The sequence below is a fragment of the Pleurodeles waltl genome, chromosome 3_1, assembly GCF_031143425.1.
Source record: "Pleurodeles waltl isolate 20211129_DDA chromosome 3_1, aPleWal1.hap1.20221129, whole genome shotgun sequence".
NCBI lineage: Eukaryota > Metazoa > Chordata > Amphibia > Caudata > Salamandridae > Pleurodeles > Pleurodeles waltl.
Window position 1 is genome coordinate 684,331,305 of NC_090440.1, and position 12,721 is coordinate 684,344,025.

Here is a 12,721-nt window from a genome sequence, read left to right on the forward strand (position 1 = left end):
CTGAGTCATTACTGGAAGCCGGGAACCCTGGCCTAAACATTGTTGATGATTTGAACCGCAAAACAATACACGAAAAATACAGAAACAAGCATTCCATCAAACACATACTCAAATGATAACTCATTTTATTTCATTTACAAACATATAAAATAAAAAATAAAACAAATTTAATAGGAAGATTGGAGGTTTTCTAAATTAAATTGAAGCCATGCATCGCCCATACTGTTAAAGTCATTTTTTGGACGTGGTAACCTACCTTGCGTCAATGAGATACAAGGTAGGCATTCCCGTGCAAAAAATGTCTCTATGGCCTTAGCGCCATATTTAGCCCCCCATGCTAAAATCACGCATGGCGGGAGGAGGGGTCAAATAACACCATTATTTAACGCCTGGGTAATGGCAGGGGTTAGGAGACATGTGGGCCTATTTCCATGGTGAAACACCATAGAATAAGCCCACAGGTACCCTCGCTAGGCCCCAGGGACACCCCCACCCACACCAGAGGGACAGCGGAGGATGGGGGACCCCATCCCAGGGAAGTATAAGTAAGTGTAGGTAAGCATTTTAATATATTTGTTTAAGTGCCACTGGGGGCCCTGAAATGGGCCCCCTACATGGCACTGGGTGTAATGGCCATGCCCAGGGGACCCTGGTATCCTGTGCTGGCCACTAGGGTGGTAGGCATCACTCCTGTCTTTTATAAGACAGGAGTCATGTGGAATGGATGGTTTTGCATCAGAAAATGATGCTAGGCTGGTTAGAGTAATTGTTTTGTACTCTAAACCTGCCTAGCATAATTTTTTGGTGCAAAACCCCCTTCTCCCATACTGCCACCCCCACCCGGCTAACGTAAAAAAGTTTTTACACTAGCGTACCCTTTGCGCCAGCTTGCACCATTCCCTAAATATGGTGCCTGGCTGGTGCTCAAGAATGGTGCAAGCCGGTGCAAAACTTTTTGATACCAAACTGCATTTGTGCAGTTTTGCACCAAAGAGTACAAATATGCCCCTAAGTGCCGGCCCCAACGCTTTGCTCATAACCTTGGGGCCGATATGACGAACTTTGCGGTACAAAAGTTATTCGACAGTTGCGTGGTCTTGATTTCACTTTATGCCTCTTGAATGGATCAAACACTTTTACAGGTTCCTGCTTTCTTCATTTGTCGCTGTTGTCCCGTCTTTCGCTTTATTCTACTTTCCCTCTTACGTGTTTCTCTCACGTTTGCACTTGATCAAAGTTTGTGGAATTAAAATAAGTGTCGTCACCCAAAATGAGTGCCGGTGGGTTCCACCTGCAACAACCGGCACAAAATAAGCACTGGCGTCACCTCAACCCTTCTGTCTGACTCTCAACCCTTCTCTCTCACCTTAACCAATGTGTCGTCTCAGTTTCTTGTCTATAACAAAAAGTATCACAAAGTTTACTCCACAGTCATGGGTGCGATTTGAAGAGCACAGAAAGCCCCATTTAATATTTCCGTAAAAAGAAGCAAATTGCTGCCAGGAGATGGCACTGTTGCTCTGTTGAAGCACATGATTTCACTCAGACAGCATCAAATTGAAAAAAAGAATGTGAAATAAGATCCGACGTGTGCTTCTTTTTAGTTTAGGCCCGCAAGCAGAGAATGTAGGGTGAGTGGTGTCCGTCGGCCTTGAAGGCACCAGCGGATGTCCAGATACTTTCAGTGACACCGAATAGTCTACATGATTGATATTCCATTCTCAGTCGAAGGGCTGCAGATTGTATGTACTTCCTTCTCGGACGGCCTGGTAATCCCAAATGGATAGCCTTCTCTCGGTTTTTTCCTTTTCACAAAACTTATTTTTTTAGTTCTCGAAGAAAAAAAGAAACCCAGTTAAACCTAACGTATACATCCTTCCATAACAGAAACATTATATTATGATTATTCGCCCAAAATGTTTCCCGCGAAATACATTCTCAAGTCAAAAATTAACCTGAGAACAAATTTGGCGCTAAAATGAAGCAATAAATGATGGATTTACATTCCACGAAATTCTCCCCAAAACTTGCATAATTTTGCAAAAGCAAATTATGCACACATACACAGGTAATATGGGTCATACAAGTGTTAGCCCCTTAAATAAAGTCAATCGCTGGCAGCTACTACTGAGCCACGGCAGGTAAAATGATTATTCTGCACCGGAAACCAGCTCTCAGCACTAGAAAAGCGATCCAGTAGTCAGCATGTGATACAGACTGCTACAAAGTAACTTAGCATCCAGAGGCGGCTCCTCCATTAGGGCGGAGAAACGTCACCCCCCTCCCCCCCAAGCAACGACAAAACCTTTCAAAGAAAACCATAATAAACTATGTTTATTATTGTTTCCCTTGAAAAGGGTGGGTCCACAGGGGTGACAAGCAGTGAGGGGGAGTGCAAAACACTCCCCCTCACTGCGCATGTATGTTTGGCCGGCCATCTCGGGCAGGCCAAACACACATGCGCAGTAGGCACTTTCCAGCCCAGCAACACAGTTGCTGGGCTGGAGAGAGCCTGCACAGGCTCCCAGTCTGCCTCGGAGTGCCCTTGCTGGGTGCTTCCAGCCAATCCTGACGCTGCTTTGAGCAGTGTCAGGATTGGCTGCAGGCTGGAAATCTGTGCCTGCAGCAAGAAGACAGAAAAAGCAGAGCAGAGCGAAGCCGAGCGATGGTAAGTGTTTTTTTCTTAATTAATTTAATTTTTATTCCCCCCCCCCTCCTTGTGCTGCCCTGCCCCTTCTGTGCCCTGCAAACCACCAAGGTCAGCATCCCTACCTACACAGGCCAGCAGGACACATAGCAACTCTGAGCCTGATACACAGGTTTAAGAGGTCACACATAGACCAATATCTTGCACAGAGGCCCAGCAGGTCACATGGTGACTCAGCACCTTCTATACGGCCCACCAAGTCACACGGTCAGTAAGCATGTCATTGAGAGGCCAAGCAGGTTATAGAGATAATCAGCACCTCATACAAGTGCTTAGCAAGTGACACAGAGACACGCACCTGGTAGAGAGCTCCAACTGATCACACATCACCTCATCACTTAACATAACTCAGAGAGGCTCGGCATGTCACACTGTGACTCTGTATCTCCTACAGAGCCTCAGCAGGTCACATGGTGGTTCAACACCTTAGATCAAAGCTCAGTAGATCTCCCTGTGTGACTCAGCACATATCAAAGCTTAGGGGCTCACACAGGTGAAATGATCCAGCCATTACACATTGACACAGCACCCTTTGTAGAGTCTCAGATTGTCACAATGTGACTCAGCACCTCATACAGAGCCTCAGCTTATCTCATGGTGATTAAGCACCTTAAACTGACATACAGAGTTTCATCCAGCGACTTAGCATTGAGTTCCAGCAGGTCACACAGTGTCTCAGCATCTCACTGAGATATTCAGCTGGTCACACTGTGATTATTTTTCTAAAGACTGAGGCTCAGTAGATCATCCAGTGACAACACCTTATACAGAGGATAGGCAGCTCCCACATCGATTCAGTAAGTTATAGAGTCCCTTTTATGAACATACCAAAGCCCATGACTCCAATCATTATGATCTTGAAAATTAAGTTTTCGTCAATGTATTTGGACAACCATCTGAAGATATGTTGAGCGGAACAAGCCAGATGATACGACCTGAAATTTGGAAAAATTAATTTCTCCTAACAAAGTCAGTAATTTTAGCTCACAATGAGCAAGCATGGGTGATTTGTAACTCTAGAACGATTTATACTTTCCTTTATCTACCTATTAGAAGAGGGCTGCATTGGCAGCGGAGGAAGCAATTAAAATAAACAGTTTATCTTTGCACCAATGTTCATTCTGATGGAATTCACGTTGTCCCAGAGCGGCAGGTTTATCTGAGATTATTGATGCAGTGTTGAGCTTCCGCCAATCTCCTTAATCAAAACGGATTGCAGGATTGATGCAAATGTCTTGTCAATAAGGCAAATGACTTGGCAATGATGCAAAACGTCTTCCCAGATATCATTCTTGACATGTAGAGCACTTCATCATAGAGAGAGAAGTTGCCAACAATAGACAGAAACCCATCATATCTTCAGCCACAGGCCAACAATATGATTCTCTGCTATTTAGCAGTCTCTTTGGATGCTAATAAAGCTTTCAGCTGTATTGAGAGGAGTAATCCAAATGAGAACATGATGCATGGTTTTTAGTCCGGCTTTTGAGTGAACTGTTGAAGAACAATATAACATATCCATGGTTAACATGATTATGAATGGTTCTTATACTTCAGATATCCCCCAAAATTAGACAAGGATGCCCCATCTTACATTTCCTTTCATTATAGGGATGAAACCACTAGCAATTCTCAAATAAATGATGGCGCTATTAATGGAATAATATTTGTTTTCATACATCAGATATTTTCACATATTGTGATGATCTTCTCATCTTAAAAAAACAACTTAATTTCTGGTTCACCTAACAAACGACTGTTCAGGACTTTACTTTCGGGCTACAAGTGGTAAACTGCTAGAAATCTGAGGCTTCAGCTGTCTACCATGCAAATAGAATTTCACTGGTGCAAATTAAAGAAGTATATGATATTTCGATTCACTGCCACAGCACCATATACAGTGAACAAGCCACCATCCAGTGGCTCTGCACGACATCCGGTGGCAGCTCTACTCCCTTTTCAATGAGCCACGATGGGTCCAGTGACTCAAAAAGCATTTTAGTTACTTAGCCTCTCATCCGATGATTAGGCAAGCCTTTGAGTCAGCAATAGCCATACCTTTACTCAGATGATCCTCCTGTTCATTATATTCAGGAAAATAGGGTTCAGCAACTCATTAGATCATCCACAGACTCAGGGGGTTATAGAGTCTCTTCAACTCATTTGATGGCATAATCGATCATTTAGGGCCAGATGTATCAAAATCCCACTTTGTATTCCCTAAATAGCAAATTTTAAGAAATCGCTGCTTAGAGAATGCAAAACAGTATGTAACAAAATAGCGAATCCCTAATAATGATTCCTACAGAATCGCAATCGCTATTAGGGAATTGCTATTTGGGATTGCGACTCCATTTGTTCCTATGGGCCTGAAGGCCTATAGGTGCAAATGGTTTTGCATTACCTAAATTGCGATTTCCTAATAGGAAATCACAAAATTGAGTGCAGGGGACCTAAGGGTGCAAGGACCTAAGCCCCCCTTTAATGTACCCTGAAAATAATTTCTACACATGTAAAGCGCACACATGCCCTGGGGGCATATGTGCGCTACTTGGTACTTTTAAAAAAATCATTTTTTAAAATTGCACATGGTTACCACCAACTTGGAGTTGGTGGTAATAGCATTTCCTAAATGCCTATTTTGCATTTAGGAAATGCTTGTTACACGTGCTTAGGGAATTAACTAATTGCAATTCCCTATTTGGAGTCGCAAATTTAGAGAATCACAAAAAATTGTGATTCCCTAAAATGGTCTGCCAATGCCTTTCATACATTTGGAGAGGCACTTTTGCATTCACAAACAGTGGAATTTGGTGATTCGCACTGTTTACAAATAAAAACAAAATTTGATACATGTGGCCCCATGTGACTTTACAGGTCATCCATTGACTTAGCACCTCATCCAGTGGTTTGTACAGCCATCCATTGTTTCAGGACCTAATCCTATGTATTGGATTGTATCCAGCAATTCAGCATGCCATCCTTTACCACAGTAGGCAATTCACTTTTTCATCCAGTGATCTACATGCTGAAAGGTTCATCCAGTCACTGACTGCTCAATCCAGTGACTAAGATCATCCAGGGATTCAGTGAGTTATCGGTTGCTCTTTGTAGGTCATTCAGTAGTTCAACACCCCATTGTAGGGCCCACGAGGCCCAGTGACTCCTTTGTCCAAAGGCTCATTATGTAGTCCTGTGACTCCGCATTCTATCCTATGGCTCAAGAAGCCAACCGGTGATTCGACAGTTCATCCAGTGAGTCTAGAGGCAATCTTACAGCTCAGGACTACGTAGGTGATCTCATGTCTCAAAATCTTATCTAGAGGATAATTTTGTAAACCAGTAGATCAGCCTCTCATGTAATTTCTCTGGAAGGTGTCCAGACATATGGCAGCTCATGTAGTCATCGAGGAGGTCATCCAATGACATGGCACCTCATCCAAAGACTTAAATAGTACTCTGACTGAGTTCCTCATCTAGTGACAGTGCAGCCCATCCTCCATGAAATTATATCATCAAGTGACTTAGCAGCTCAGTCAGTCACTCGAAAGGTCAAACAGTCGCCCAAGGAGTACTTCAATATCTCAGTACTTCATTTCATGACTGGGGACATCATGGGGTAACATACCTCTTCATCCACTGACTCACAAGATCACCCAGGTCATAGGATTATCTAATGAGTCACCAACTCAGCCAAGTCAGTAAAGTGCAATTAGTGACTAATCACATCATGAAATGACTCGGGACCAACCCAGTGATTCAGCACCTCATCTAGTAACTAACTACCCCGGCCAGGTGCTCAAGAGATCATCCAGACTGCTCCGTACCTTATCCCATAACTCAGAAAGCCATCTTGTGGTTTTGTCCATCATCCAGTTACTCGTGAAGCCTTCCACTGACTACCCGCCCTCTGACTTGCAAGATCAGCCAATAATTAAGCAATGCATCCAGTGACTCTAAAAAATATGACAAAACACTCACCTTATTCAGTAGTCCATTAGGTCATGCATTGTCTAGTCAACTCACCTGGAGACACCTTCCTGTATCACATAATTCAGGAAGTATGATACCCCAACAGCGTTTTGCTGTTTTCTATTTTCTTGATCTTTAAATCACACAGGTCTTCAATGTTGCTCTTGTTGCAGGGATATTGTGCAGTTTCTTAAGTACAGGAGTAGCTTGGTTTTATTTCGCTTTGAGGAGACCAGAGCAATGTCCACGTTTGTTTCACGACCACACTGACTCTAGATGTCTGTATTCTACTTAAGTAACGTGGTACAAATTAGGAGTTGCAGAGTTAGCTCAGAGTTCAAGAAGTTGATACTAAATTTTCACCCCTATTACCAAAAATATGTTTTTTTTCAATAAAATAGTTCGCTTTGATGCTAATGAATTTGTTGAGTGAGTCCCTCAAGGCCACAGCCAAACACAAGGATTTACAGCTATGTTTCCAATCTGCCTAGACATGGAAAGGGTTGTAATATCAGCTTCTGCGTTTCCTCAATACACATATGAACTTGCATATTATCAGTGGTATGTGGTAGCTCATGTAACGCTTAACCAGAAGGTTCTACCATACTCTGGTTTACATTACATATAGCCATTGAGCATAACTTATTTGATTGGCTCTTGTGCGCCGCTCTTCACGTCGTCAGAAAGATGCCTTTCCTAAAGCGACTCAAGGCTGTTGAGGAATCTAGCACGAAGAATAAGGTATAAGATCTCTGACCCACAAGGGAGCAGGTATCATTGCACACCGGTACTAGAGTCATAATAAAATTAGGACCAGACTGTTACTATACAGCTGTCTCTTTGACATGAAATGAAGTGGATTCACAAATGTGTTGGTGACTGGCAAGTTCTAGACGTTTGATTAGGACATTAATTGGGCGCTAGCTCGGTGTCTAGTGAGGGTCTTCACAATAATAGGGTGATGGAGACTTCTACCTCGAGGGATGAAACGATCTTGAACTATGAGTGAAATCAATTGGGGTAATGTCCATCAGGAGTCAAGGGCTAACTATGACTTAAAAAGAGACAAGGGAACATTCTCCCAGAGATCCAAAGAGATTTCAATGAAGGCTCCATTTTCTCATGCGTAAAGCAGTCCAGTAAGCATCTCTCTCCCTCATTTTAGATAAATAATAAAATAGAGAACATCAGACTGACAAGAAAATACAAGATAAGACTAGAGCGCAATATTAATGGAGTGGGAGGGTGTATAAAAGACAGGGTAGAAGTATTAATGTACATGCATGGTCAGAGAACTACGCAATTGCATGAGATAGGAGTACTATTGTAAAGTTAATGACAATGATAGTAGAGTGAGGCAGGAGTAAAGCTAATAAGCACAGAAAGGTTAATGCAGTTTAGTTAAGGACAGAGGTACTACGTGAAGGGGGAGATAGAGATACTGGGGAAGATACCAGAGACACAGCTACCTTGAGCAGTAAAGGTACCTGGGTATAGTCAGTGGTAATGGTAGTAGAGTGGAGTTAGGTTATAAGCACAGTAGAGGTACTACAGCAGAGTTATGGATAGGGGTAGTAGGGTAAAAGCAGATGTAGATACTAGGGGAGACACCAGAGACACTGCTATCTTTAGCGCCAGAGTTAACAGAGTACAGGCAGGGACTAGAAAAACATAGCTGAGGGAAAAAAGGATACAATCGATGTGTGTTTAAGAAGACAGATTATGAGAGTGGGAGAAGAAGGATAACAGGTGTTCTGCTCCATATACATAGACAAAACGTATGGATGGCGTACATGGATTATGAAGACGTGAGGCTGCAGGGAAGAGATTTTCTTATAAATTGGAACAAGGGATCTATTGCATACTAGGGAGAAAGGATTCCATAATGTTTTCTTTCGAGATGAAGTGTATTCACCAGGATGGATTTGACATCCAGTGAATGCCATTTATTTTGAGAAAATTAAGGAAACAGCCCGGTTCATGAAGCAACATTCTCCAGAACAGGTTCTCTTTGTTTATGTTTTTCTCCATATTCACACTATGGGTAGGCAGAACTTGCAGAGTTTCACTCTGCAGAATTCCGCAGAGTTACAGATAAACTCCGCGAGATTCTGCAGCACTCTGCCAGTGGGAGGAAAATATACTGCTTGTTTTCTAGTTTGGTGCTGGTAGCCCGAGCAGCGCTGAAAATCAGTGCGAACAACACCATGCGTTGCGCAAGAGCGCGTGGCCACTCTAGTTGATTTTACTCTAGCTCAAGTAGAAAATGTACTTGAGCAGCAGCAAATCCACTTGAATAGCAGCCCTCTCTGACCTAGACCGCTTGCATATGTGGGCCTTAGAAAATGGTGGCAGAAGGCTCTGTGGCAACTGGAAATCTCACCGGGGACAGGAAAATCTGAGCCCACACTCACAAGGGCATGTTTTGGAGCCTTGCATTGTTCCTGCGAGGAATGGACAGCAGAATAGTTTCACCACTCGCCGATTGGCAGAATTTGACAGGAGCCTTGTATTACAAGCATAATGCAGAGTTACCCAAATTCTGACAATTTTGCGAGCATAACTATAATTGCACAGAGGCCTAATTCACACAGACCATGAATACTGTTTCAGCAAGGCACCTGAAGGCGATGGGGTGAATCAGTACGTAAGGCAGAACTTGCAAACAAATGCCAGTGGAGATGTGACCGCATCAAACCCTTCACGCTATCTTCTGCATCCCAAACCTACTATAAACAATAAAAGACCATAAAATAAAGCAAGGACATGCTTACTTAATGGATTTCAATTTTTTTGCACATAAGTCACTGTCACCAGGATCTCTGAGATATATCTGGACCACTGCATACACCTAAAGAAAGGGCTGGAAGCTGGCCCAGGGACAGAGAGACGGGGCCTGACATCCTAGCCAGATGCCTGGAGTCAGAGTAGATCTTAATTTGAGCAGTGCTTGGCGCTGGCACTTAATTATTGATACCAGTGCTAGTTTATTACAGTCCCCATATGGTGGCGCTGTCTTACTACTGCTGAACAAAAGATATATGAACCAGTGCATGCAGGACACTCTTACAGATTTATGTGAACTAGATTAGTACAAACAGTCACATATGTAGCAGTGTAATACCATTTGGGAGTGCTGGAAGGGTCAGTAGGTGGTTTAAACGACAGTCGCTTCCTGTTAAATACCCTGGGCTCTGGCAGTATTTTTTTTAAGCACTGAGTCAGTGACATCTTAAGGAGAGGATGTCAGTGGCAGAGCTTTGCCTGCAGGGGTTACTGTGGTAGGAACCTTTGGGGGCATATTTAAGAGCCACTAGCACCACCTGAGCGCCGCCAGTGTCATTTATTTTACGCTAAGGCGGCGCTAAAGTGGGTTTTCTGCTGCGCCATATTTGGTGGTGCAATGCATGCATTCTGCCACTTTGTAAACCCTTATGCCACATTATGCCTGCCCCAGGCATAATGCATGTAAGGGGCGGGGGTGCTTCCAGTGCTAGGAGGCCGTCAAAAATGACTCGGTGAAATTTAACATATTTCACTGTGCCATTTTTGGCAAAGTGCCACAATTGCATTATAAATGTTGATGCTTTTGTGCTAATGACCACCATGGTCCACCGTATCATAAATACAATGCAACCATGGTGTTGTTAAGTGCCAGTGGGAGGGCTCAAGAAAAGTGGTTCATGATAGTTGAAGCGCCACTTTTTCTTAAATATGGGCCTTAGGGGCACATTTACAAGCCCCTAGCGCATTCCTGAGTCACATTAGCGTCATTTTTTTTAAGTAATGTGGCATTAGGAAGGCTTATTTTCCATGTTATATTTACGAAGGAACACAATGCTCGCATTGCACCACTTTGTACCCCCTTGCGCCTCATTATGCCTGCATCAGGCATAATGTATGTGAGGGAGGAATTCCGGTGCTAGGAGGCCCGAAAAAGGGCGCAGTGAAATCTACATGATTTCACTGCACCATTTTTGGCATTATGTTTAGTGCTTGCTCAAAGCAGGTGTTAAAAAAACGCACCCATAGAAACTGGGTGCAGAGCCACTTTTCTTAAATCAGCCCTTTAGTATTTTACACTTCGTCTCCCACCGGACTCGTCTGTGGGAAGTCTTGGCTACACAGCCCGGGGGCAGCGCCATGCCTACTGATTCCAGCAAGAAGCAGCTTGCCACGCTGGGGGCATTTCAACATGATTCACCACTGAGAATGTCTGTCTGAGGGCTCCTCTGCGTGTTTACCTGTGGGCGTGGACCTCCGTCCAAGGGTGCACGCCTGAGCACCTCTGTACCAGTGTGCTATTGTGTATGTGTGGTCGTGCCCCCATGCTCCTGCTGTGTGCAGGAGGTATACGCCTCTGCGATGTGTCTGTGTTTTTCGACCCGTCCCCAAATAACTGTATGCACGCCTCTGGATATTACTTTTCATGTTAGTTGATTGCAGGCCTCTGTGAGCTCATGCATTCCTTGCTAGCGTGTCTATGCGAAGTTTATAGTGCCTCAATGACGCGACCGTCCCTGCACATATATTGAGCACGCGAAGCACTGCACTTTCAGTGTTCTTGCGTGCGTTTGTTAGCATGTCTGCTTTTCTGGTTGAGACCTTGTCTACATGTATGAGTGAGTGTGAAATTGATAGTGAACATTAATTAGTCACCTGGGGTGTGAGTAACATTTTGTGCCACAGATGACACTACATTTCTAAGAGACATTAAGGAAGTGTTCCTATCCAGACCAGTGTGAAGTAGTCAGGGGGTCACTGGACACCCGTCTCCGGATGGTGGGGGTAGTTGTGCCTTTCATACCACGCCTCACATATTGGGGGAGTGCTGCCTGTGCAGTAGTTCAGGGTCAGAAGAGTTAGTTTGGTATCTGGTTGTTTCTTGGTCTCTTCAGAGTTTTTGAAACCGTTTCAGGTACCAGCTTCAGTAGTAAACCGTCGCTCTTAATGCCTATTGACTGATGTGAAGCTGTACACCTGTCTGTGCAAAGCAAGTGATTGTGCAAAGCCATCATCTGCCTTTTTAGATTGTATGCAGGGTGATGTGCCCCGAATTCACGGGGAAAATGTTTAGCTGATGTGTGTGTGGAGGAGGGGAGGGTGTATATCTGTGTTCCAGGGCGTGAGTAAATACGATGAATATTTTTCTGTTTGGCTGTATGTAGGTATACATGTTTCAATGTGTGTGTTTTCATATGAATATATGCTCCGGTGTGTGCATCGGTGCGCACGTTTAGTATGTATATGAGACGTTTTAACGGATGGGTAAAGTGGGCGATTGCCTAGGGCCCCCACCTTCTAAGAGAACGCCTAGTAAATTACATTTTCTGTCTTGTCCACTCCAGTGTATTTCTGTATTTCAACTTTCAATGTATAATTCGACATTCTTAGACGACACCGGGCTTAAATAAGCAGAATAAGCAGAAAATGAGTAACAAAATTCAACATTGTTCCAAATAGGGGCCCTCAAAATCCTTAAGATTATGCTCTATTTGTATTTTCATCGTGGCTATGTACGTATTATTCAGAGCACATCTTTCTATAAGCATGTATATTTCATGTGCCGGTGTGGATGCGCGTCTCTCTGTGTGTATATGTTTCCATTAGTGGGTGTGAAGATGACTGGACATTTTGTCAGTATGTGTGTGTGCGTGGACGAATGGATGTTTAGGCAGTCGGAGTGCTTATTGTATGAGCGTATGTGTGTGTTTCTCCGTGCCGTTTAGTACGTATGCCTGTGTGTATGTGTCTTAGTGAGCGGAAGTGTGTCTATATGTACGTTGACTGTGTAAAGGGCTATACGAATCGTGTGTGTGTTTCAGTGTGCTCGCATGTGTCTGTATGTAAGTTACATGTACGTCGTTTTGTAAGGATGCTTCATTGCGTGAGTCCTTATGGTGGCGTCCTAGTGTTTGTTTATGTTTCAGTGAGCGTGTGAGCATACTCTGTTCATGACTTCTCCGATCATTTTCTCTATTTTGTCTCACATTTCTCTTCCCTGCTCTCGCCGGAGGGTCTGTGCCCACCTGTCAGATTCGT

The 12,721-nt window shown here is 43.7% G+C and overlaps 1 protein-coding gene across 4 annotated transcripts in view; it reads right to left on the reverse strand.

The window, feature by feature from the left end:
* The window catches only part of COL16A1 (collagen type XVI alpha 1 chain), a 717,464-nt gene that overhangs the window by 381,738 nt on the left and 323,005 nt on the right, over positions 1–12,721 (reverse strand). The gene's annotated exons all lie outside the window — the stretch shown is intronic.